The sequence below is a fragment of the Globicephala melas genome, chromosome 10 (assembly GCF_963455315.2).
Source record: "Globicephala melas chromosome 10, mGloMel1.2, whole genome shotgun sequence".
In the NCBI taxonomy this organism is placed as follows: domain Eukaryota; kingdom Metazoa; phylum Chordata; class Mammalia; order Artiodactyla; family Delphinidae; genus Globicephala; species Globicephala melas.
Window position 1 is genome coordinate 102,257,390 of NC_083323.1, and position 23,787 is coordinate 102,281,176.

Consider the following 23,787-nt stretch of genomic DNA (forward strand, 5'->3'; position numbering starts at 1 on the left):
GCTGGGCCCAAGGGCAGCCTTCAGGAGGAAGAGGTGGCCCCAGCCTTTCCTACAGCCAAGGTGCTGGGCTGCTCCTCAGAGAGCAGCTGCAAACAGATCCGCTGTTTGCAAATATACAAACATTCCTGAAACAATAGCCACGGGGGTAAATTCTAGAAATTCTCAATCTTATGTGTACGAAATTAACAAAACCAAATGGACAAAAAAATATTTTGCCCGTTAGTATAAATTTTCTTACCACTCCATGTTCAGGGCTCCCTGGCCAGTGGAGCCACTAATCACAACACATTATGGTTTTCTGCATCTGTGCTTTCCCCACTTGCAGGCGGACAGCGTCTTATTGTCTGGCACATGCCTTACATATAGCAGCTGCTCAATAAACATGTGCTAAGAGGAAGCCCCAGCATGAAGTCAAAGCTCTTAGGTTCCGGCCCCTCTGTCCCCGGGCTCCCTGAGGGTGGTCGAGGTCCAAGGAGTCTTTGGGCCCTGCTCAGCCCACTGAGGCACACAGCGTCCAGTGAGTCCTGGGGGCCCAGGCACACTGCCATCTCTCCCATTTCTCTCCCTGCCCCATACTGCCTTTTTCTTCCTTGCTTCCTCTTCTTTTTGCTCCCTCAACATGTCACCTTACAGCGAGGTGATTAGACGCACAGGATTTGGAGTCATCCAGCCTCAGCAACTTATTTAAGGTTACGGACCTTAGCCTCTCTGCAATAGTTTCCCTGGTGTGAAGCAGGAGACTAGACGTGGTGCGTGCACATAAGGCGCTGGGCTGTGTCTGGCCCACCGTAGCGCTTGGTAGGTGATGGCTACTCCTATATAATTACCCAGGGTACCTACTTGTCTAAGGGTGCTTAAAAATGCCAAAGGCAGAAGGTTGATTTGTTTTCCCTATGTCTGCAAGTCTGGTTTTGACAAAAACCTATCTGCTTTGGAAACAAACTGAAACATGACCATGTCACTAGTTAAAATACTTCCTTTTCCTTTTTCACAGGGAAACAAATGACTCTGACCAGTCACGACCAAACTGGGTAAAAGGTTCTGTTCCAAACAGTGGTTAGGATCCCACACTACCTCGTTTAGAAAAGAATAAATAAATTAAATAAAAATCATCCATAAAGTAGTTGAGCTAGGGCAAAGATAGGGTTTGTGAGAGCTCTAGGTTTTGGGAATCAGAAACCCAGGCCAGGCAAAAAGGTAGAGGAGGGAAGGGGAAGGGTTTCCTCAGCTTTTCAGACAGCAGACCTGTAATCAACCCTCTTTCCAGATCCCATGGCCCAGCCACTAGGTCCCCGAAGACTACACTGTCCTAAGTGTCCCTTCTGGGAAGCCCACCTGTGTTCCCCTCTGAATGCTTCCGAATTACCTCCTCTGACCCTGCCCCCTTTTTAAAGGAATATGCGAGTTAACCTAAACGCATCTCTCCTGTAGCATTTCAAATAGATAACTCAAAAGTGAAGAGAGGGACAATGTGAAACAGTGCAGGGAAGGCTGGAAGAGAGGAAGGGCTGACGTCACCCCATGACAGAGGTAAGTCAGCTGCCCTTGACTGGTCCGTGAGAGCACAACTCCAGAACCGAATGCCTGAGTCTGAATGACGCCTAAGTCCACCTTTTCTAACGGGACAATCACTGAGCTCTCTGTGTGCAGGAAACAGGGGCCATCGCAGCACCGACCCGCCCAGACGGCCAGGAGGACTGAGAGCGGTCACCATGCACCCACTCAGAACAGGCCCGGCACACAGCTAACGATCTGGACGCGGGACTGCAGACGCCACCGTCGGGATGCTACTCTCCCCACTTCTCTTCCTCTGCTACTCACAGACCCAGCGTTGGCAATCACAAGGCAGCCTGGTCGTGGGGGTGGGTGCTGTGAGGAAGGCAGCCAGGAAGGTAGCCGGGACCTTTGTAAGCCGGCCTTTTGTAGCCCAGGGACAACCTGCGTGGAAGTTTGTTGGTATAATCTGGGGGGCGGCCGGGGCTGGAGGAAGTATTGCCTGCCCTTGGTCTTCCCTCTGGGCTGCTCTGCCCCTCTCTCTCCCAAGCTCCAGCACAGAGACAGGGACTCAGGCCTCCTCCATGCTTTGCTTAAATCAGCAACAGAAAAGAGGCAGGGCAGGAGACAGGGCAAAGCCGGGACCAACCAAAGTTTCACTCCGCCTTTCATGTAGTTATTTGCTTTAACAGTAAGGAAAAAATCAATAAAAGCTACTAGTTAACCACTTGACGGAGTACTGTTCCTCTCCTTCCAGAGTTAACCAGACCGGACCCTTCACTAGGTCCCTAGGCCAATGGTTAAACAGGCCTCTGTAGACCCGCCTAACGCAGAAAGACCACTTTCCCGGTGTTCATCCACACACCGACACGAGCTTGTCCGTCCTCCGGCACAGACACTGTGGAGGCACCGCTCCTGCCAGGGACCTGACCCCTTAGCAGAAGCTTCTGCCCTTTGTCTTCCATCTTTCACCAGGGTACAAACCAACAGTCCTACTTCTTCTCCCTTCTTTAATCTGATTGTCACCACTTTCTTTTTTTTTTTTTTTTAACTCGTGGCAATTTTCTCTTCTGTGTGAAACTTGACACTGACAAAAAGTCAATGAACTGCAGGGTTTAGCGGGATAGTTTTCCTGTCCCCCCTCCCCACTTTCTTGATAACAATGACCATACACCTCAAGACAGCTAAAGCCCACACCAAGAAAACAGCAAGTCATGTGCAGCTGAGCCCCAGGGGGCAGGGATGTTGTTCTGTCCCCTGGTGCGTATCACGCACCTCAGAGCCCGATGCCCTCCACCACCACACGCCATTCCACAGGTTCAGAGCTGAATTCTGAAAAGTGGAACCAAAGGTGACAGAAGGGGTGGCTGGAGGAAGGGGAAGTCCATGGACAGTTTAGGTGAATTTCCCAACAATATCCCCACCATTCCCACAATGTACCGCATTATTTGTGGAAGTTAAAGACCAAAGAAGAATCAGATTTTCAACTCTGCCATCTAAAGCAGAAACTGAGAGCCTTATTTACTGCACAGATTCTAGCCCAAGTGCCATGTCTCCAGGTTTACAATTTCAACCTGCCACTTAAGTTAAAAAGCCTGTGTACTAAAGGTGTCCCCTGGGTTAGAATATCACAAATTTCCTCCGTCCACAAACCATTTCAATTCTCTCTATCCCTATTCTCCCCATCTGGCCTCATTAAATATTTCACACTCTCCAAGTAAAGATCGTTTTCAGCTCTATTTTTCCTAAACTAATGATCTGTCTAAAGAATGCTTCTGGTCTAAGAAAAGCCCAGAATCTTTTCTACTATTCTACTTCAATGAAAAATAAAGCCCCCAGGGACCTCCCTGGTAGCACAGTGGTTAAGAGTCCGCCTGCCAATGCAGGGGACAGGGTTCGAGCCCTTGGTCCAGGAAGATCCCACATGCCGCGGAGCAACTAAGCCCGTGCACCACAACTACTGAGCCTGCGCTCTAGAGCCCATGAGCCACAACTGCTGAGCCTGCATGCCACAACTACTGAAGTCCTCGCGCCTAGAGCCCGTGCTCCGCAACAAGAGAAGCCACCGCAATGAGAAGCCCATGCACCGCCACGAAGAGTAGTCCCCGCTCACCGCAACGAGAGAAAGCCCGTGCAGCAACAAAGACCCAACGCAGTCAAAAATAAATAAATTTATTTAAAAAAAAAAAAAGAAAGAAAGAAAACTAAAGCCCCTGTAAAACCACAGCCCATCAGACCCAGAGAAGCAGCAGCAACAGGTGTCAGGGACTCTGCCGTCTGCTCCCCAGTCTCCACTAAAGCATGCAGGTTAGGAGCACACACTTCAGAATCAGCCCAGCTTTGAGTGCCAGCCCCGCTTTCTGTCACTGCCTTGACCTGGGTCTCACCAAACCCTTGTTCATGTAAAACCAGGGAAAATAAACGTCCCACCTTGTACACTGTCGTGGGGAAGAAATGAGGTGATGGCATAGGCTCCCACACATAAGCACCCAACAAATGCTAACTATTCTTAGCTATCTAGTAATCTAAAAAGCACAATGGTCTGGTGTCTTTAAGTTTTCCAGGTTCCAAAAAAAGAGGGTTTTTTCCCCCTACAAACGAATCAGTGAAATGCCACATGGAAGCAACCTAAGTGTCCATCGACAGATGAATGGATAAAGAAAATGTGGCACACATATACAATAGAATATGACTCAGCCATAAACAGAAATGAAATTGAGTTATTTGTAGTGAGGTGGGTGGACCTAGAGTCTGTCCTACAGAGTGAAGTAAGTCAGAAAGAGAAAAACAAATACCATATGCTAACACATATATATGGAATCTAAAAAAAAAAAAAAAAAAGAATCTAGGGGCAGGACAGGAACAAAGACACAGACGTAGAGAATGGACTTGAGGACACCGGGAGGGGGAAGGGTAAGCTAGGACGAAGTGAGAGAGTGGCATGGACTTATATACACTACCAAACATAAAATAGATAGCTAGTGGGAAGCAGCCGCATAGCACAGGGAGATCAGCTCGGTGCTTTGTGACCATCTAGAGGTGTGGGATAGGGAGGGTGGGAGGGAGACGCAAGAGGGAGGGAATATGGGGATATATGTATACGTATAGCTGATTCATTTTGTTATAAAGCAGAAACTAACACACCACTGTAAAGCAATTATACTCCAATAAAGATGTTTAAAAAAAAAAAAAGAAAGAAATTCCATAAGAAGGAAAACTCAGTTGAAGCCCAATTCAGGCATCAACTCACTACTTAGAACAAATCACATCACCTCCATTTCTTCATCTATAAGGTAGGAAAAACACACTGCACTAAACTTGATGACCTCAGAGACAAAAACAAATCAATGATAACAGACGATGAAAAAGCTTTCACTTCTTCAAAGAAAAGCAATAAATAAATCCAGAGTACGATTATTATTAAAATGTGACTCCCAATATTATGGGACATACATAAACCATGGTGCTACTTACTCTTTCAAGAACATTGGGTTTGACAGCCTTTTAATCTGGTCGCATGGAGCCTGGTACAAGCAGGAGGGGGTACATGTAAACCCCAGTTCAGAGGCAGAGCCCACAAATCTAGGACTGTGCCCTGCCTGCTGGTCAGGTGTCACTCACTCTGGGCCATTTCTTACATCCCGATGCCAGGAGAAATTAGGAAGAGTTTATGGTTCCGCCCGGACAGGTTAAACCAACGACAACCAAAATCCTTACCCACAGGACTTCTCAACAGACCCAAGAAAGGGTCCACTCTGACCATTTATTCACCTGTGTGAGCAGTGTAAGACCTCTTCCACGGTGTACACCATCCTTTCTGAAAAAATGCACACATGAGCTGGAAGGAAGAGCTCAATTTTTTCTTGTTTGATATTTACTTCTAGGTCTGGAGGTTTGAGTTTCATTTTTAATGCACCATAAAAATTTTGGTGTGGGAGCTAGGGGTTGGGATGGGACGAGGAGTGGGGAGGTTGGGGGACTAGTCCTAACTTAAGAAGCGAGCACGCAAACAAGACTGCATCTGATTTCATCATCCATGGGTCTCCCAAAACCAGACAGGAAAGAAGAACATCATTCATGGTTGTTAAACATCGACTGTGTGTCAGGCATTGCACTAAACACTTGGTGTACGTTACTCCAAAGCCCATTTTCTTCCCAACACCTAGAACGCCAGGAAACAGCAGTCACCTGGACCATCCCAGGTGGGGAAAAAACCCTCACAACCAAGCAGTCGAGTTCCAGACATTTCAAAGGTTAGTGCTGTGAACACAAAAAGGAGGCTTAGCTAGGAACCAGGTCCAACTTCCCAAAGATTCTTTGCAAGAGGAACATCTAAACCCTGTTTCTCCTATAATTCTAGAATTAACTCATGGTATTTAACATACTATCCAAAAAGTTAAAAAATTTTTAAAACCTGGAGCACAAGAAGCATTCACTGTAGGGCCACAACAGCCTGAGTCAAGTTTCTGACCAAGTCCGTTTGAAGATCAAATAAGAAATTCATACTAGCCTCTTTTTTATCCCTTAGGCCGCACCAAACGGCACGCGGGATCTAGCTCCCCGAGCAGGGACCGCACCTCCGGCATTGGGAGCGCGGAGTCTTACCCACGGGACCGCCAGGGAGGTCCCTGTGCTATCCTCTTGAGCGACCCTTACAGATGTGCTTACAGGACAGCCACCGAAACAAGGAACTGGCATCTGTGTGGCCAGGCGGTGACGCACACAGCCCTCCTGCTGGCCCCGCAACTGAAGGGTCCTGCTCCCTACAACACCCGCCTCATCCGCACCCTGGGGTGCGATCCAAACGACTGTCTCCCTGGCAAACTGTCACACGGATGGGACTTGCAAAGTTTACACGCCATCTCTCCATCCACAACCCAGAAGATGAGAAGGTGGTAAGCCTTGAAGAAACACTGCTCCCAAGACACCTCCATCTCTCGGCACTAAGCCCTGAGGTCGGCGGTCAATGCTGCCTGCGGTAAGGAGCCACCTTAGACCTCACACGCGGGGTGCAGGGCTGGGGACGCTTTCCCTGAACTGAGTGCGGAGGGGAATCGGGAGACGAGGGCGGTCCGTGCGCCTTAGGGGACGAGGGGACACGGGGGGACACAGGCGGACAGGGGCACACGGGAGATGGGGGACCACGAGGGGATGGGGACACGGCGGACGGCGGTCACAGGGGAATGGGGTCACGGGGGGATGGCAGACACAGGGGATGGGGGACACAGGGCATGGGGGACACGGGGGACAGGGGCACATAGGGGACGGGGGGACACGGGGGGACAGGGGCACAGGGGGGATGGAGGAACACGGGGGGGATCGGGACACGGGGAGATGGGAACACGGGTGGATGGGGGACACGGGGGGATGGGGGGCACGGAGAGACGAGGGGACGAGGAGAAGGGGAATGGGGGACATGGGAGGACCTGGAGGAAAGGAGGGACAAGGGGGACACAGGATGGGGGACACGTGGGGACCTGAGGGGACGGGGGCCACGGGAAAAACGAGTGGTCAAGGCCCCGCCGCGCCCGCGCTCCCCGGCGCGGCTTCTCAGCGGCGCGTCCGCTCGCGGACTCGCGGGCGGCCTGCGGGTCTCCTCGTGCCCGGCCTCGGACAGCGCCCACGGCAAGCGCGCCGAGCCTCCCGCCCGCCGCCCGCCGCCCTGGACCCGGGCCCGCCGTCTGCTCCGGGGCCGCGGCGGCCAGAGGGAGGCGCCCGGCCCGCACGGGTCCCGGCCCGGTCCAGAGCCCGTCTCACCTCCGCCGCATGCCTCAGTGCGCCGGCGTCCTGGCAGCAGCCCGCAGTCCCGCACCTCGGCCCCTCGACCCTACGGCCGCGGCGTCCGGCGCCCCAGCCCCGCGGCGACCCCGCTACAGCCAGCGCCTCAGCCCACGGCCGCTCCTCAGCGCTCGCCGTCCCGCGCGGGCTGCACCGCGGCGGCTGCTGAGGTAGCAGCGCTGCCGCCGGGCGGGGCGGGCACATGTGAGGGCGGGGCTGCAGCCCCCGGGGCGCGACCACCGGACCCCGGCCTCGGGGCGCCGACATCACCGCGCCTCCGGAACCCGCTCTGCCTCCTATCCCCAGGGACGCCGTCGCTACCCGTAGGCTCAGACTTTGCCAGAAGCTCATAGTTCTATGCAGAAGGTAAGGAAAGGAGCCACCGCCACACCCTTCCTCCTCTCCACCCCTTCCCCGCGGGTCCAGTGGTACATTCCTCAAAGCCCGCCCCGAGGGTCCAGGGAGAAGCTGATTGGTTGATCACCTTAGAAGGGGGCGAGGAACCGCGCGAAATGGCCAATGGAAAAGGACGGTGGGCACATCAAAGCAGGCCAGATGGGGAGGAGAGAGGGTGCGATTAAAGGGCACGTATTCGTTGCGCTCAGTAGCCGCCGCACAACACAACTGGAATTTTCTTTCTGATCCTATCAAGAAGGGAAACAAAGAGACTGGGGATCCTCAAGTTTCGGGATTAGAGAGCGAAAAGAAAATATGGAGAGAACTGAAGCAGATATCTGTGTGTGCCTTTCGGTAGGTTACTCCATCTTGGCCTCAGTTATCTAATCCAATGAGGATATTGGACTAGAACTGATCTCTGATGGTCCTTCTCATACTTTGCGAGCCTATGAGCCTTTGCATGGGATTAGCAATATTTACATATGTGCTTCAAATTGGGGCATCTTCCTAAAGAGCTTTGCTTGAAAATGAGTAGACTTTCTTTCAACCAAAGTTGAAAGTTGACACCAGTTCCTTGATATAGACGGTATTAACCTCACCTTTTGTCAAGACAAAGTCAATATCCTTTCTGGGTCCCTTTCTTAAAGCAGAGCATTCTTCTTCTATGTGGAGAACCACATTCTCCCGAATAATTTATACTCTTCCAAGAGTCACCTCCTCCTCTTCTCTCTTCCTCCATGTAATCAGACAAAGCTTCAATTAATAATTCATTCGCCTGTTGAACTGTCCAGAATCCCTGGCTTCAGCAACAAGTCTTGCTGGTCAGGCATCATCAGAGTTGCCAAAGTGCTGGTCACTACCTCAGGTCTGCAGCAGCCATTGAACTCTGCAAGGCCCGTGAGGCTCTCAGTCTCACTGCCTGTCAAATTCAAGACTTCAACATGTCCTGTAAGGGTCCCACCTGCTCTGTTTTAGAGCTTTACACAGGCAGCAGGCCTACATTTTGGTACCAAGCCTAAGGCCAACTCCACCTTCCTTTTTCAGAACTTTTCAACCTCCCATCAGCTGCTCACCCTGCACCCGCTCAACCCTCTTCCAAATTGTATCAGGTGTTTGGGGCACCCTTAGTAGCTCCACTCCCCAGCCAGACAACTCATCTTCCAACTATGATGCAAAGAGTTCTAGAAAGTCCAGTTCCTCCATGAAGCCTTCCCAGACGGATGAACAGAAGCTGCTGGCTTATAGAGTTCCCACTTCTACTTTGTGCTCCCCAAACCCTGATTTTCTGCCCTACTATGCAATTTTTATTGACATATATACCTCTCTCCTTCATGGACAGTAGCAACAGCGGCAGCTGCTTACATTTATTAAATGCTTACCATGTGCTGGGTACTGTTTGGAAGTGCTTTCATTTCAGCCTCAGGCAGACTTGGAGAGCTGACTTGCCCAAGTGCACGAAGTCGGGGCCTAACTCCAGTGCCTACCTTCACAGCCCCCACAATGCAACGCTATCTCCTATTTCTTAAGAACCAACTGCATTCTGTACAAAAGATAATGTGATACACCTACATCGTGTTTTACATTGATCTCTATACCTATATCATTTCAGCCTCAAAACAATCACATCAGGACGGTTAGGAGCAGTTTGTCACAGCCGAAGCTGCGTGTAGGCCGATGCATTTGGCTGCTGTAACAACACTGGTGAATAAGGCCTCTGGTTTTCCAAGTTGAGGATTTTCCCCCTGCAACACCTGCTCCCTGAGGGAACACAGCCTTTTTATATGTAACAAGTAGAGAGCCATTATAAGCAAAAAGGGAACAAATACAAAATAGCAAACTGTGGGACCAGGAGCCTGGTACAGCCAGTGCTCACAGTGGGCAAAGCCAGCCAAGAAGGGCGGCCGGTGAGAAGCACCGTGCATTACACTTCACTGGTTTATTGGTTGTACTTCGTCAGTGAGGTCACGTCTTTGACACATCTGGCAAATTCAATAGCAAAGGGCAACAAAAACAGCCCCCAACTGATTCTGCCTGGAGCCAGAATCCGCCCCACGCCCACGAGGAAGGGGCTTCTACGTACAGGGTTGCTGCCCCCAATTCGGGGAACTTTCTCATCTGCCATTTAGTGAAATACCCTGCTCCACTGACAGTCGTGATGCGGCCTGAAAACACAAGCTGGGCTAATGATCTCCTTCTTTTTAAGCTGCTGAAACGCCCCCGGGGATGGACATGCCCGCCAAATGGCCTGGGAGCCAGTGAACTTTTAACATTGATCGAGAAGACGGCCGTCCTGAAGCCAAATATTTCCAAGTCGCTCTCTCTGCCTGGCCCAGTCCTAGTCCGTCCCGTTAATTTCACCCCCATAGCTCTCCTGTCTTTCCTCATCCCCAGAGAGCACAAGCATTTCTTGGGCACCTACTGTGAGCAAACAACTGTCAGGTTGTGTGAGGTTGTCCTGATGGATCGCCCATGAAGCCTGTACCTACGGGCTGGATGAGTGTGGAAAACATCAGACCCCCTTGGTACGGAGTGGATCGGATCAGCTCCTCAGAGGCGTGTGCCGGGATTCCATCCCCAGCTAAACATACAAGCGCATGTCGGAACGCCCCTGCCCTAGAGCAGGACGAGCACAGGACTGAGTTCTGGGAGAGGGCTGGGGTGGGGAGAGGGCGTGCGTGCTCGGGAGGAAGGTGGAGAGACAGAGGATACCCAGAACTAACTGGACACGAACCAAACAGCAGGGAGGAGGATGCCAGTCCATAATCTGGCCATTGGAAGCACTGTGGTGTGGTCTTCCTTTTAAGAAAAAGAAAATTTCTGATTTCCAAAGTAAAACATGCACATCATTTAGAATTTTTTAATAGAGAAAAGTACAAAAATAAATAAAATAAAATTTAGCCATTCCTCTTACTGGCATATCTCTGTTACAATTTTGTTTTGATTTTTGTGGGTTTTTTGCAGTACGCGGGCCTCTCACTGCTGTGGCCTCTCCCATCGCAGAGCACAGGCTCCGGACGCGCAGGCTCAGCGGCCATGGCTCATGGGCCCAGCTGCTCTGCGGCATGTGGGGTCTTCCCGGACCGGGGCACGAACCCGTGTCCCCTGCATCGACAGCTGGACTCTCAACCACTGCGCCACCAGGGAAGCCCCTGTTGTTTTTTTTTAATAATTTTTTTTATTTAAATTTATTTATTTATTTATTTATTTTTGGCTGCACTGGGTCTTCATTGCTGCACGCAGGCTTTTCTCTAGTTGCGGCGAGCGGGGGCAACTCTTGGTTGCGGTGCGCAGGCTTCTCATTGCGGTGGCTTCTCTTGTTGCAGAGCACAGGCTCTAGAGCGCGCAGGCTCAGTAGTTGTGGTTCGCGGGCTCTAGAGCGCAGGCTCAGTAGTTGTGGCATGCAGGCTCAGTAGTTGTGGCTCGGGGGCTCCAGAGTGCAGGCTCAATAGTTGTGGCGCACGGGCTTACTTGCTCTGCTCGTGTGGATCTTCCCAGACCAGGGCTCAAACCCGTGTCCCCTGTATTAGCAGGCAGATTCTTAACCACTGCGCCACCACGGAAGTCCCTTATAATTTTGATATATGCTTTTTCCTATACTTTTTTGTGTGTACATGTGTATGTATCTTCTTTTTTTGTATGTATCTTTTTTTTTTTTTTTTTTTTTTTTGGCAGTGCCTTTACCCCACCAGGGATCTAACCCGTTCACTCTGCAGTCTTAGCCACTGGACTGCCAGGGAAGTCCCCTTGTACGTATCTTTTTTAAAAACAAAATTTATCAGGGACTTCCCTGGCAGTCCAGTGGTTAAGACTGCAGGGGTCACAGGTTCGATCCTTGGCTGGGGAACTAGATCCTGTGTGCTGCAACTAAGACCCAGGACAGCCCAATAAATAAATAAAAATTGATCAGGGGCTTCCCTGGTGGCACAGTGGTTAAGAATCCACCTGCCAGTTCAGGGCACACGGGTTCAAGTCCTGGTCCAGGAAGATCCCACATGCCACGGAGCATCTAAGCTCGTGTGCCACAACTACTGAGCCTGCACTCGAGAGCCCGCAAGCCACAACTACTGAGCCTGCATGCTACAACTACTGAAGCCCGCGCGCCTCGAGCCCATGCTCCGCAACAAGAGAAGCCACCGCAATGAGAAGCCCGCGCACCGCAACAAAGAGTAGCCCCCGCTCGCTGCAACTAGAGACAGCCCGCGCACAGAAACGAAGACCCAATGCAGCCAAAAAAAAAAAAAAAAAAATTGATCAAACTGCTTTGCAATCTACTTTTCTCCTTAACAAGACCAGGAATTTTCCCATGCCATGTAGATTATTCTAAAACATGATTTTAAATGGCTGCATCCTATGGTTATACCTTAACTTACTTAACCAAGATTCTGTTTTTACTCATTAAGATTATTTCCAATTCTTCATTATTATATGTAACTTCAAGGATTATCCATATATGTAAATGTTTATATATTTTTATGATTAGTTCCTAATAATTCTAGAAATAGAATTGCTTGGTCAAAATGCACGTACATTTTTTAAATGTCTCACATATATTGCCAAATGGTCTTTTAGGAAGTTTACACCAGTTACGTTCCCACCAGCAATGTCTGATGTAGCTATTTCTCTGAACCCTCACCAGCCCTCAAGATTTCTTTTGTAATCCTTGCCATTTGACAGATGAAAAACAATATCTTGTTGTTTTATCATAGTGTATTTTTAATCCATCAAGGTAATAAATATGTATCTTTCCTTCCAAGTCCCCTGGAACTTAACAGCAAAATGAGGGTTTCCTTTTTCCCCATTCAACCACTCCTCTCCCAAATCCCTGAGAACTGATGTAGAGATCAGAGTAAAATCTGCTCAAATAACTAGACAAACCCAGGGCCATGTCACCTGAACCAGTAAAAGAAGGTAGTGGAACAGATGGCTCAAAACAGCACATACACCATAAATTACAACTGTGAAATTGGTAACAAATCCTTACACAGAAACTTTTTTAGCTATAAAAGGAGATCAGTCCTGAGTTATATTTAGCACTGCCTAATACGAAAATCTCATTTCTTCAACAACACCCAGTTCTGTGACGGGGCATCCTCCATACTGAGTGGCTAATCCACCCAATATTATTCTCAACTCCTGCCTAACTTCTTGTCCCTTGACTTTGTTTTTGCTTAGTGGTTGCCTCCACAGGATCTCCTCCTCTCTGGCCATCAGTAGCCTAATTTACCATTGAAGAATTTACCCCTCCCCCATTCCCAGTGTGGTTTGGTCAGGATTGAGCACAATCCCACTCTGGACTTGATGTGGGATGCAGATAGCTCTGGGAGCTGCTGGCAGCCATTTTGGGCCATGAGGTAGAGCCTGCATCAGAAGGAGTGGAGTTGAGAAACAGAGAGAGAAGCTAGGTCTGGTCAAATCTGTAAGCCCTGACTCAAGCCTCACAGGAAGCCAGTGTGTGAAACGATACATTCCTTCTTTTTTTTTCTTTCTTTTCTTTTTTTTTAAACTTAAACCAGCTTTGGTCAGCTTTCTGTCACAAGCAAAGAATGCTGAATGAAACACTGCCTGTGGATGGATTCCATGGTCCAATAGGAACTCAGTCCATTCAATCCAAGCATTCTAAACATCACACCCATTACTGCCACTAGTTCAGTTTATCATGACCCCAGGGGTGTTCAGATCCAAGGTAAAGCCAAGCTACGTGGAGACTGAAGGCCCCAGCATGCCTGGATGGGCTCAGAAGCCCACCCCATCCACCCGTAGCATGAGAGAGTCAAGAGGGAGGAACAGGGTGGTACAATTGGATTCCTGGGCTACATCCGTTGTCATGTGGACCTACTGAAGACACAAAGGTCCGAAAAGCTCGTTGTCCTGCCCCTCTTCTATACTGTGGGCTGATGTGAAAGCAACCCAGTCTTCTGCAGAGAAGCTAAGAGGATCGTGGACTGGGATGTCCCAGAGCTGGAAGACATCCTGGGTTCTGGGGTTTATCCTTAGGCTAACAGGTAAAAAAATCAGAAATCTTCCAACTAAATCTTTCTAACTAATTCCTTGATTGGGTTGCAAGTTTCACCCTGCCAGGAGAAAGGAAATTTAAATGCAACTTGACAAAATTCCAAAGCTACTTCTGCATCAATTTTTCATAATACAATGACAAAACATTGAGAGGTGTCTCCCCTAACTCACTGGTATGTACATTCTGTAGTAGCCAGAAATTCTGTGTAAGTACAAGTGAGCAAAATCAAGATGGGAGTCTATGGAAGATACCTCTAATCACCAAAGCCACTGCAAAATAAAATCTAGAACCACCACATTGTAATCATGACCAAAAGAGAGTTTCCTGGAGCCCTGTTGTAACGCGCAGGAAGACGCTTCCCTAAGCGAAGCCACACCAAGCGCTGGAAAGCCTCGAGGAAACAGAAAATTTGTGAACAGGGTTTTTCTGGACTTGTATCTTCATATACAGCCACAACTAAGAAAAATTTACCAAAATAAATAAATAAATAGATATACGTATTCATGTATAGGCGTAATGTGTATAGAAATATATATAAATTTCTCTGAACACAGGCCTTGGGGCTCCACCTACCATCAGACAGGACTGAAGGCTACCCGGCTGCAGAACTGAAACAAACTCGCCTAGTGACTGGCCCCTTCCCCAGTGAGGAGCGAAAGAAGCTCTCTGTCCTTCCAGTCTGTCTTTCCTCTGGGGCTCAAACACATGCTCTTAAAAATAAAAACATCAGCTTCAATAGTGCATGAGGCAAAGGTCAAGCTCGGCCCAGCTGGGTTATATTTGAATATGACTTGTTTCACACAGCTCTGTTTTCAATTGTGAAAGAGAAAAGAATGAAAAGAAAGGAGTGGAGGGAGAGAAGAGACAGCACATGACACTGTACGTGTAGGAATCTGATAATAACAGACAATGCTCTGATAAAGCCTCGGAATGGAGCTGACACATTCGAGACCACTGGCACACAAGTCAGTGTTTTCAGGTTTAAGAGGAAAACACATCCAAGTGCATCTGTCTTTTATGGGAAAGGAAAAGATGTCAAATCTGCCTTTGCCTGGGGCCTAGTAAGGGCACATGCAGGACCCCAAATCCCCTTTGCTCCTATTTGAGATCATGGAACTTCTGTTTGATTTCGGCCTCTGATTCCTTCGCATTCAATCATCACGAGTGTCTACGATGGACAAGGCACTTGTCTGGGCACTGAGAGCATCCCCAGATCAACAGGACATGGGGTCTGCCCTCAAGGAGCTGACAGTGGGACAGGGAAAGTGAGACATGCATAGAAAAGGGTCTTTGCCAGGTGGAAATTGCTATCTCGTGAGAGTGAGAAGGCTCCCATTCAAGAGCTCAGAGAGGGCTTCCCTGGTGGCACAGTGGTTGAGAATCCGCCTGCCAATGCAGGGGACACGAGTTTGAGCCCTGGTCCGGGAAGATTCCACATGCCGTGGAGCCACTAAGCCCGTGCGCCACAACTACTGAGCCTGCGCTCTAGAGCCCGCGAGCCACAACTACTGAGCCCGTGTGCCACAACTACTGAGCCCGTGAGCACTGAGCCCGCGTGCCACAGCTACTGAGCCCATGTGCCACAACTACTGAAGCCCGCGTGCCTAGAGCCCATGCTCTGCAACAAGAGAAGCCACCGCAATGAGAAGCCCACGCACCGCAACGAAGAGTAGCCCCTGCTCACTGCAACTAGAGAAAGCCCGCGCGGCAACGAAGACCCAGTGCAGCCAAAAATCAATCAATCAATAAATTCATTAAAAAAAAGAGGTCAGGGAAAGTTTTGTGGAGAAGGGGCTATTTGAGTGGGCCCTCAAAAGAAAGAGAGAGAGAGGTGTTCCAGGAGTTGAGCCTCTCTAACTCGTCCCCGTTCCCACATGCAGAGAACAAGCAGAGGTCCTCCTGAAGGACCACCTCCCTGCCCCAGGCAGAGGTAGGTTGAAGGGTTAGAAGGAAAGGGAATTTGAAAGGGTAAATATGAACATGCTGCCATCTCAGTGAAGAGAGGGATTGGGTGGGGGGGCTTTTAGATTACCTTAGTTTTGCTCATTTGTGCTCTTTCATTTCAGGAAAGAATGGACTGTGGAACCTACTTTTGTAATGAAAAAATATGTACGATTTTAACATAATAGCCCAACCCACCACCACCAGCCTCTCCCCACCGCCCCACCCCACGGCAAAAAAAAAAAAGGAAAAGAGAAAGGGAATGAGAAGAGCATCCATGTCTCTCTCTATATACGGCCTCCTGCTTGGAAACCCAGCCTAGACACATCACCATGGCGCACCCTCAGACGCTAGTCACAGCAAAATCACAGAGGGGAAACCTATAAATAGTCTAGGCCCCTTGGGCCAGATGCCCCCAACCTTATCTAGAAGATAACTCCTGACCGTGAAAATGAAAGCCCTGAGGCGACAGCGGGGGCAGGGCGACAGCTGACTCCCCTCCCCTGCCTGCCTGTCCGGGGCCAGGCCAGGGCAGAGCCGCCCTAGGGGGTTGACGCCTCAGCCTGCCGGGGTGGGGTTGGGGTTGGGGTGGGGGTGGGTGGGGGTGGGTGGCGGGCCCACCTCCTGCAGGGGCACCTCAGGGTGCACCGCAGGCATTGTTCAAATGCCACCTCCCGGTGCGCCACAGCCTGACACATGGGGAGAGCGCTAGGCCCCGCGGTTTGGGGTCCACAGCTGCTGGCCTGAGGACTGCCACCAGCAAGAGCTCATGGGCCATTCCTTTGTGCCTGGTCCAGGGCTGGGGCGCTTGACGCGCTAGCTCCGGGGGGACGGGGGCGTCTGGGGCTCTTGCCAGCCCGGCGTGCGGGCACTCTCGCGGGGTAACAGTACCCACAAGTTCTTTTGTGGGCGGGCATGTCACGAGGCACCCTGAGCCGGCCAGGCTGACTTCTCTCCCTGGGACTTGAGTGTTAAGCAGAAAGGCACAAGAACTGAAAATAACGGACTGATTCATCCCGTCGCAGATACCCTAAAGAAGGAAGCTGGTATCTATCGCTCTGCTCTCTCAACCCCCTTAGCTGCCCTGGGTCTTATCCTTCCCGAGACCTGGCTGTTCACTTTTCTTTCCGTTGTGTGAGTCAATTCATATTCTTCCGGTAAATGTCCTCCATCCTTCCCCAAAGTTAGCCCTAGAGTCCACTTGCCATGTTGGCAACCAAAAACCCCCAAAAGGTATAAGTTCTAACCATCTTAATAACCTCATTTTGTCATTATTATCCCTATTTTAATATAAGGTAATTGAGCTTCAGAGAAGTTAAAGAAAACTTGCCCGAGGACACATAGATAATGAGAGCCACACTCAGAACGTGAACCCAAGTCGTCTGGCTTGGAGGCATGCAAGAGTGTGCGTTTTGTCATGAGAGTAAAACGAGCCCAAATCCCCACTTCCTTGGTTTCTGCAGAAAAACCCTGATCACATTAGTGTCTCTGAATTGCAGGAAACCTCTCCAGATCAGAAAAAGGGGAAGATGACACTCACGTCACAGAGCTGCTGAGAGTTTGATCCTGGGCTTCTGAGTGGACCCAACGACGAGGTTTTCTCTCTGTGTCTCTCACACACTTTTGTTTATGGGGTTTCCCCCATAACTCTGTCCCCTCCTGTGTCCCGGTGTGCTGTTCCTGGAAGGCCTATCAGAAAACGCAGACACCCTCAGGGAAGGGGTGTAAGGGGCACGTAGATACGCATAAAACCTAAACCTTCCACTGAACATGCCTTTGGAGGGAAGAGAACAGGAGTTTCCATTCCTCTTGAGGACGATGAACACACAGAGACACTAAATGTTTATCTCGAGGTTACACAGAAAACCCAAAGGTAAGAGGGCCCCAGGAGTTATATGCCCGGCCAGTTGGTCTGAAAATTCCAGAGAACAGGTGTCCCAAGTTGCTGGTTTTGAACCCGCCCCTCACTTCCCCTCTTTCCCTACTCTCTTTCCCAACTCAAATAAATCATGTAAACAACCACACTAGGCAAATTTCTAACAAGGTTTCCCCAGACCCCTGTCCATTACACCCCTTATCTCTCCCTTCAGAGCTGTGACCTACTTAAAATATTCTTATAATTCTTTGAATGGCGGGAAAGTTCCCAAAGACGTGCTCCCTATGATGGAAAAATTAAAGTTCCCTTATAATATACAGTTAAAGAGAAAGTCTTACTTCCACTAAGATTTCTGATGCTTCTTTAGAGATAAATTCAAGTTTTCCCAGGATTGAGATTGTGAATAGTCTAAGGAAAAGATCAGTCGGTCAACAGATATTCACAAACTACCTGCCTTAAGCAAGGAATTTACCAAAATTGACACTGGTTTACAACAAGAGTGAAAAAATCCACACAGCATGAAGTTATTCCACATAATTTTGACTCGTGATTTTTCTGGTTTTTAGGGCCAAGAAAACGACAATCTACATTGTAATGTGATAATTTCTGGGATTGCTTTTCTTCTCCTGTACATTCATTTCTTCCAGTCTGACAGGTTTTATATACAACAGCAAATCAATTTTTAAAACAATAACCCATCATTTTAGCAACTTGAACATGGGAATTTATCTTCCACAGGCACGAAGGTTATTGAAAGTTACAAACATGGTGTGCTTGCTACTTTGTATTCTATTGTACATTTTATCATAAGTCTTTCCTTGTTTCCCTCTACATGTCTCTGGATATAAGCTTTTGTTAAAATGCAAAATACTCCATTATATTGATGTACCACAAAATTTTTAAACTGTTCCTCTAATGTTGGACATTTCAGATATTTCTATTTTTTTCTATTACAAGTAACACAGTAGAGGATATCTTTCATGTATTTAGAATTTTAAAAATCTTTATTAAATAGCTTCACCAGGAAAAATTCCTGGGTGTAGTACTTTTATGGCTTTTCCTATTATCATGTTGCATTTCCCCCAAATTTTACCAATTTACAATGCAACCCACAATAAAAAATGCAATTTTACTGCACCCTCAATAGCATTTGGTGTTATTTTTTTTAATTGTTACTCCCATCAGCAAGAGGTAAACAGTGTCACAGTGTTGCTATGATGTGTACTTTTGATTACTGTCAATGAGGAACATTATCTATGTATTTTTTTCTTATTTCCTTATCTGAGTAAATTTCTTGTTTCTTCTTTCTAAAATGCTGGCCATGACCCACAAAATTGATTTCATGACCCACTGGTGAGTCATAATCCACTGTCTGAAAACATGTAAAATAGGGTTTTATTTTCCACTGCACTCTCTCTAGTATTCCCCGAATGAACTGATACACGTAGAATGAGCCAGATCAACTGGACATTTCCCCCCAGTGGCCTGTGACGTCAACTGCCCTTTTTCAGGGACTAGATATTGCTGGTCACGGGTGGGCGGGCGACATGGCTTCTCTGTTTCCGGCCTGCCATCCAGGGGGCTGGCGGCCTTCGCAGGCTTGACCTGGCCTGGCTGCCCATGAGGTGTAGCAGCTCTGAGATGCCGTGCTGGGAAAGGGTGCTTGGGCCTGAGGTAGCAGAAGCGAGGAGCCGTCCTTCCCCCGGAACCAGCTGAAAGTAGCCCCAGTCCAGCTGAGAGGCTAGAGCAGCGGGTGAGGTGTGCCCACAGCCTGGCTTGGCCAAGCGGACACGGGGGAACCTGAAGGAGGCCCAGTCTGGGCAAGTGAAGGCATCGTCTCAGGAGGTCAGGTCACTCCAGAAAGAGACAAAATGTGTGGGCGACACAGGCACTGGGCAGGGGCTCCTCCAGGTCAGGCCAGCACCTGGGGGTGCTTCCAGACAGCAGCGTGGGAGCGCCTCGGTCACCCTGGGGACACCGCCCAGCCAGGTGGCCCTGGCACATGAGTTTTGTGTCCCGTGTCGGATGGTTGTATGACCTTTAAATAGCGTCTTAATTCTCTTGCCTATTGACGAGGTGAATGACCAAGCCTTGCCAAGGGTCTCAGAAGAGACAGTACTCTTATGCCTACCCATCAAGGGGACCACAACCAATCGCTATTCAGCCAAAGTTATAATTATGATTTATTTAATTTTCTTTTTTTGGCCACACGGCGTGGCGTGTGGGATCTAGTTCCCTGACCAGGGATGGAACCCGGACCCCGTGCATTGGGAGCGCAGAGTCTTAACCACTGGACCACCAGGGAAGTTCCAATTCAGCCAGAATTAAAGCAAGCGCCTTAGGAGGCGCTGACTGGGGACGTTCTGGCCCCAGGTTGGTACACGACGCTTTCTAGTGTGTTTAAATTTCTAGCGCAGATTCTTGCCTCCCGCTGCGTATTCGTGAGGTAACCTTAGAAGGCAGGTTTTGGAAGAACCTGTCCCAACAGGTGTGCCCCCTGTCGTCAGTAGTAGCTGCAGAGAGGAGCTGACCCTGGCCCTGGATCTTCAGGAAACCCCTCAAACTTAGGAGGAGTTCAAGGCATGCTGAAGGGTTTCAGGCCTGCAAAGGATAACATTTCTAATTCTTAGGTGTTCTTAGGTTGCTTCTCCCTTCTTCAGGGTGACCACCACATTCCTAACCCTTCTTCTTTCTAAGTGTCCATTCTCCTCGAAGCGAGTGGGAGATTTGCACATGCCTCTGCTAACTACTAACATGAAGTCCGTCACCTACAGGAGGACACAGCTCTCACCCTACAGACTTGCACAAGCATGCATCTCCTCTCCCCCTTTCCCTGGGGAAAGGTTCTAGACATTCCTGACAGATATACACCCTGCCCTACCATTGGAGAGAATAAGCGATTACCAAATTCACCCGCAAAAATGTCATCCTGATTGATTAGATTGGTGGGTTGCAAATTTAGCTCATTAGAATCACGTAGGAGCTTAATCCCAATGTTCAGGCTGTATCTCAGACCTATTAAGCCAGAATCTCTGGAGATGGGGCCCAGACTTCAGTATTTTATTTTAATTTATTTATTAATTGAAGTATAACTGACCTACAACACTATGTTAGCTCCTGGTGCCCCACACAGTGATTTGATATTTCTGTACATGACAAAATGATCCCAGCCAGGCACCAGTACTTTTTAAGCTCCCCAGGTGTTCCAACACGCAAGCAGGGTTGAGAACCCCTGAATAGTACTGCAGGGGCCCAGGGGTTCAGCGTTGCATTTATCTTTCATTTCACAAGATTTCACCCTTCCCTTGAGAGGAATCTTTATAACAGTGAAACCTCTAAATAGTTGATCACAGTAACAGACCAACAAGAAAGACTTTTTCTTGGGGGTGGGGGAGGAAATGGGGAGGGATGGGCAGACAAGGAGAGGACTTATATACAGAGAGTATTTGACCATGGAATCATAATCATCGGATTCTAAACAAAGCCAGTCCCCTGAAAGGCATTCGGCCCTTGCCTTGCTTCAGGAAGGGCTGACCTTCACACCCTTTGTCAGAGCTCTCCAAGAGAAGCACCTGCGCGGCGGCCCCCGCGGCCTCTGGTGCGGTCACACGCGCCACGTCCGTCTCTGGGCTCGGGCTGCGCCGCGGCCTCCGCTGGAGGGAAGGAGACTCCCCGGGGGAGCGGTCGCCTCGCTGCGGAGGTGATGGAGGCGCGCGCTCCCTTGGGCTCGCCAGCAAGGACGCGGCTTGGCCCAGGACAGCTGGCAACCGCCGTTTGCCCCGGGGAAGGTACTTCTCTGATTGCGGGATAGGAACATAGAGCGAACTGGATGGAAGCGGCTGGGAATCTGAGCCCCGCGGCCTCTCGGATAGGTTTGGGGTGCACCCGCACGGTGGGGCGTTGTCTGAAATGGAGGCACCGAGACGGCGCCGCTGCGGTTAGGAGAGCGGCGCGTTTAAAAGGAGACGAAATAATAATTCCAAGGACCCAAATACGTCAGAAAGGAAAAGCCTTCGCGGCCACATGCAATTTAACGGTGTGATTTTTAAAAGGCATCAATCCAGACACCGGATGACCTTGTGGTTCGGAGATCTGCTCCCCGAGGAGGACTGGGTGGTACTCACGGGCGGGCCCTCCTGGCAGGCGGTCCTCGGCGCACGTGCAGGTGCAGGTGCAGGTACTCCAGCCGCTCGCGAGCTGAGCACAGCCGCGCCGACCCCGAGGCCCCTTCCACCCGCCCGGCTCCCGGGCCGGAGGTGCGCGTCCGGCGGCGGACGGAGAAGGCCGGCTCCTGCCGCAGCCTCCTCCGCGCTCGGCTCCGCGGTCGCTATGGAAACCAGGCGCGGCCCCAGAGGTGACACAGCGACGCGCCCCGGGCCCTCCCGGCATCTGCACGGCCCAGCGAGCTCTGGGATGTGGGCTTCCCGGGCGGCACCGTCAGAATGTCCTCTCCGGCCTCAACCAGACCCTCCCCTCCTCCCCTCCCCCTCCTCCCGGCCTCTTCCCTCGCCCCCTCCAGGCCCACCTCGGTCCGCAAGTCAGCGTGGAAATGCCGGCCCTTCCCGGGCCCCTTCCAGGCGGGGACTCCGGGTGCTGAGCTGCCAGAGGCCTGCGCCTCTGCTGGGGTCGGGACCCCTCCCCTCACTCCTCACGAGCCCTGGATTGCCCAGGAAAGCAACCTGCCAAGCCCTGAGGAGGTCAGACGGAAGGCCGGATAGATCGGAATAAATTCCTACAAGCATTTGCTTATTATAATCGGAGCAGAAAGAAGCCTTAGCGATGATTTCGTCTTCAAGCATCATTGGCGTCAGTACGACATCCATCAAGCTGTGTGGTCGACAGCAGGCCGGCTCCAGCCAGCACCCTCAGGGGAGGCTGGCGACTCTCAGAGAAGCGGCGCCTGCTTGTCTCTGATGGTGTCCCCTTAATCCCGCCGTCCCCTTGAGTCGCGTCCCTCTCCTTTCCGTAGCCATTAATGCGAGGGGCGAAGCTCCAGGATCACGGTGCGGCTCAGAGGTGGTCCCGCTTGTCACCCGCAGTCCCTCCTTCATCTCACCACTCTGCATCCATGTCTGTTCTACCTAAATCTGCAGGTGTTTTGCTCCAATTCCAAAATAAGGGAAGGAAACACATTTTTTTGGAACTCTGACAATATGCGTAGCATATTTATGGGTTATTTCATTTAATCCTGTGTCAACCTGTGAGATTTTACATCACTGTCTTATAAATTAAGAACATAAAAACACAAAGAAGTTACTTACCTATGCAAGGCTACACAGCTACATAAACGGTAAAGCTGGAACTCCCACCTAGCTCTATTTGACACCATAGCTGAAGACACAAGGCTGTCTGGGGTTGGCCCAGGTGGATATGAGGGAAAACTTCCTAGGATGTCCAGAATCACTAATAATTTCTCCCACCTCTCATTTACTGATTTTATTTCCAATGTATTTTTTTTAAGAAATAAAGTTTATTTTAGAAGCCTTGAAATATATAGAAACATAAAGGAATAAAAATCATCTGTAATCCTACCACTCAAAATCATGATTAATATTCCTATTTCCTTCTAGTCTTTTTTCTATCTTTAAACTAAGTTAAAACTGCCATAGATTGTATATTTGTGTCCCCCCAAATCCATATTTTGGAATCTAATCCCCAGCTGATGGGATTTGAAGATGGGGGCCTTTGGCAGGTTATTAGATCATAAGGGCTGGGTCTTCATGAATGGGATTAGTGCCATGAATGGTAAAGGAGACACCGAGCGCTCCCTTGCCCCTTCTGCCATGTGAGGACACAGTGAGAAGTTGGATGTCTATGAATCCTCACCAGACACTGGATCTGCTGGTGTCTTGATCTTGGACTTCCCAGCCTTGAAAACTGTGAGAAATAAATTTCTGTTGTTTGTAAGTCATCCAGTCTGTGATGTTCTGTTATAGCAGCCTGAATGGACTAAAGCAAAGAATATATGTATAACTGTATCCTACTTTTCATTTAAAATAGACTTGTGTAAATTTTCCCCCCTCCGTTACGTTTCTTTAAAAACACTACTTTTAATGCTATACAATATTTCATCATATGAATGTATCATCATTTCTTTATTGAATATTTGAGTTATTTCCAATTCTTATTGATTGCATATAACTAATAAATTTTTTTCTACATAAAACTTGCCTATACTGACATTTCCTTGCAAGTGAGTTCTAGAAGTGGAATATTGGATCAAAGATATGAACTTTTAAAATTCATATTGACATTATTGGGACTTCCCTGGTGGTCCAGTGGTTAAGAC

At 49.4% G+C, this 23,787-nt stretch overlaps 1 protein-coding gene across 28 annotated transcripts in view; it reads right to left on the reverse strand.

The window, feature by feature from the left end:
- Window positions 1–22,552, reverse strand: part of MICAL3 (microtubule associated monooxygenase, calponin and LIM domain containing 3) — a 193,529-nt gene extending 170,977 nt beyond the window's left edge. For 12 of the 28 annotated variants that reach the window (XM_060306678.1, XM_060306676.1, XM_060306682.1 and 9 more), the window contains exon 1: window positions 7,252–7,448. The gene's annotated coding sequence lies outside the window, so the exon portion shown is untranslated. Of the gene's footprint in view, window positions 1–7,251; window positions 7,450–17,162; window positions 17,312–21,622; window positions 21,964–22,023 lie in introns of those variants that run through there. The other 16 variants (XM_060306688.2, XM_060306686.2, XM_060306683.2 and 13 more) reach the window with 7 other exon arrangements.
- Between the last annotated feature and the right edge of the window lie 1,235 nt (window positions 22,553–23,787).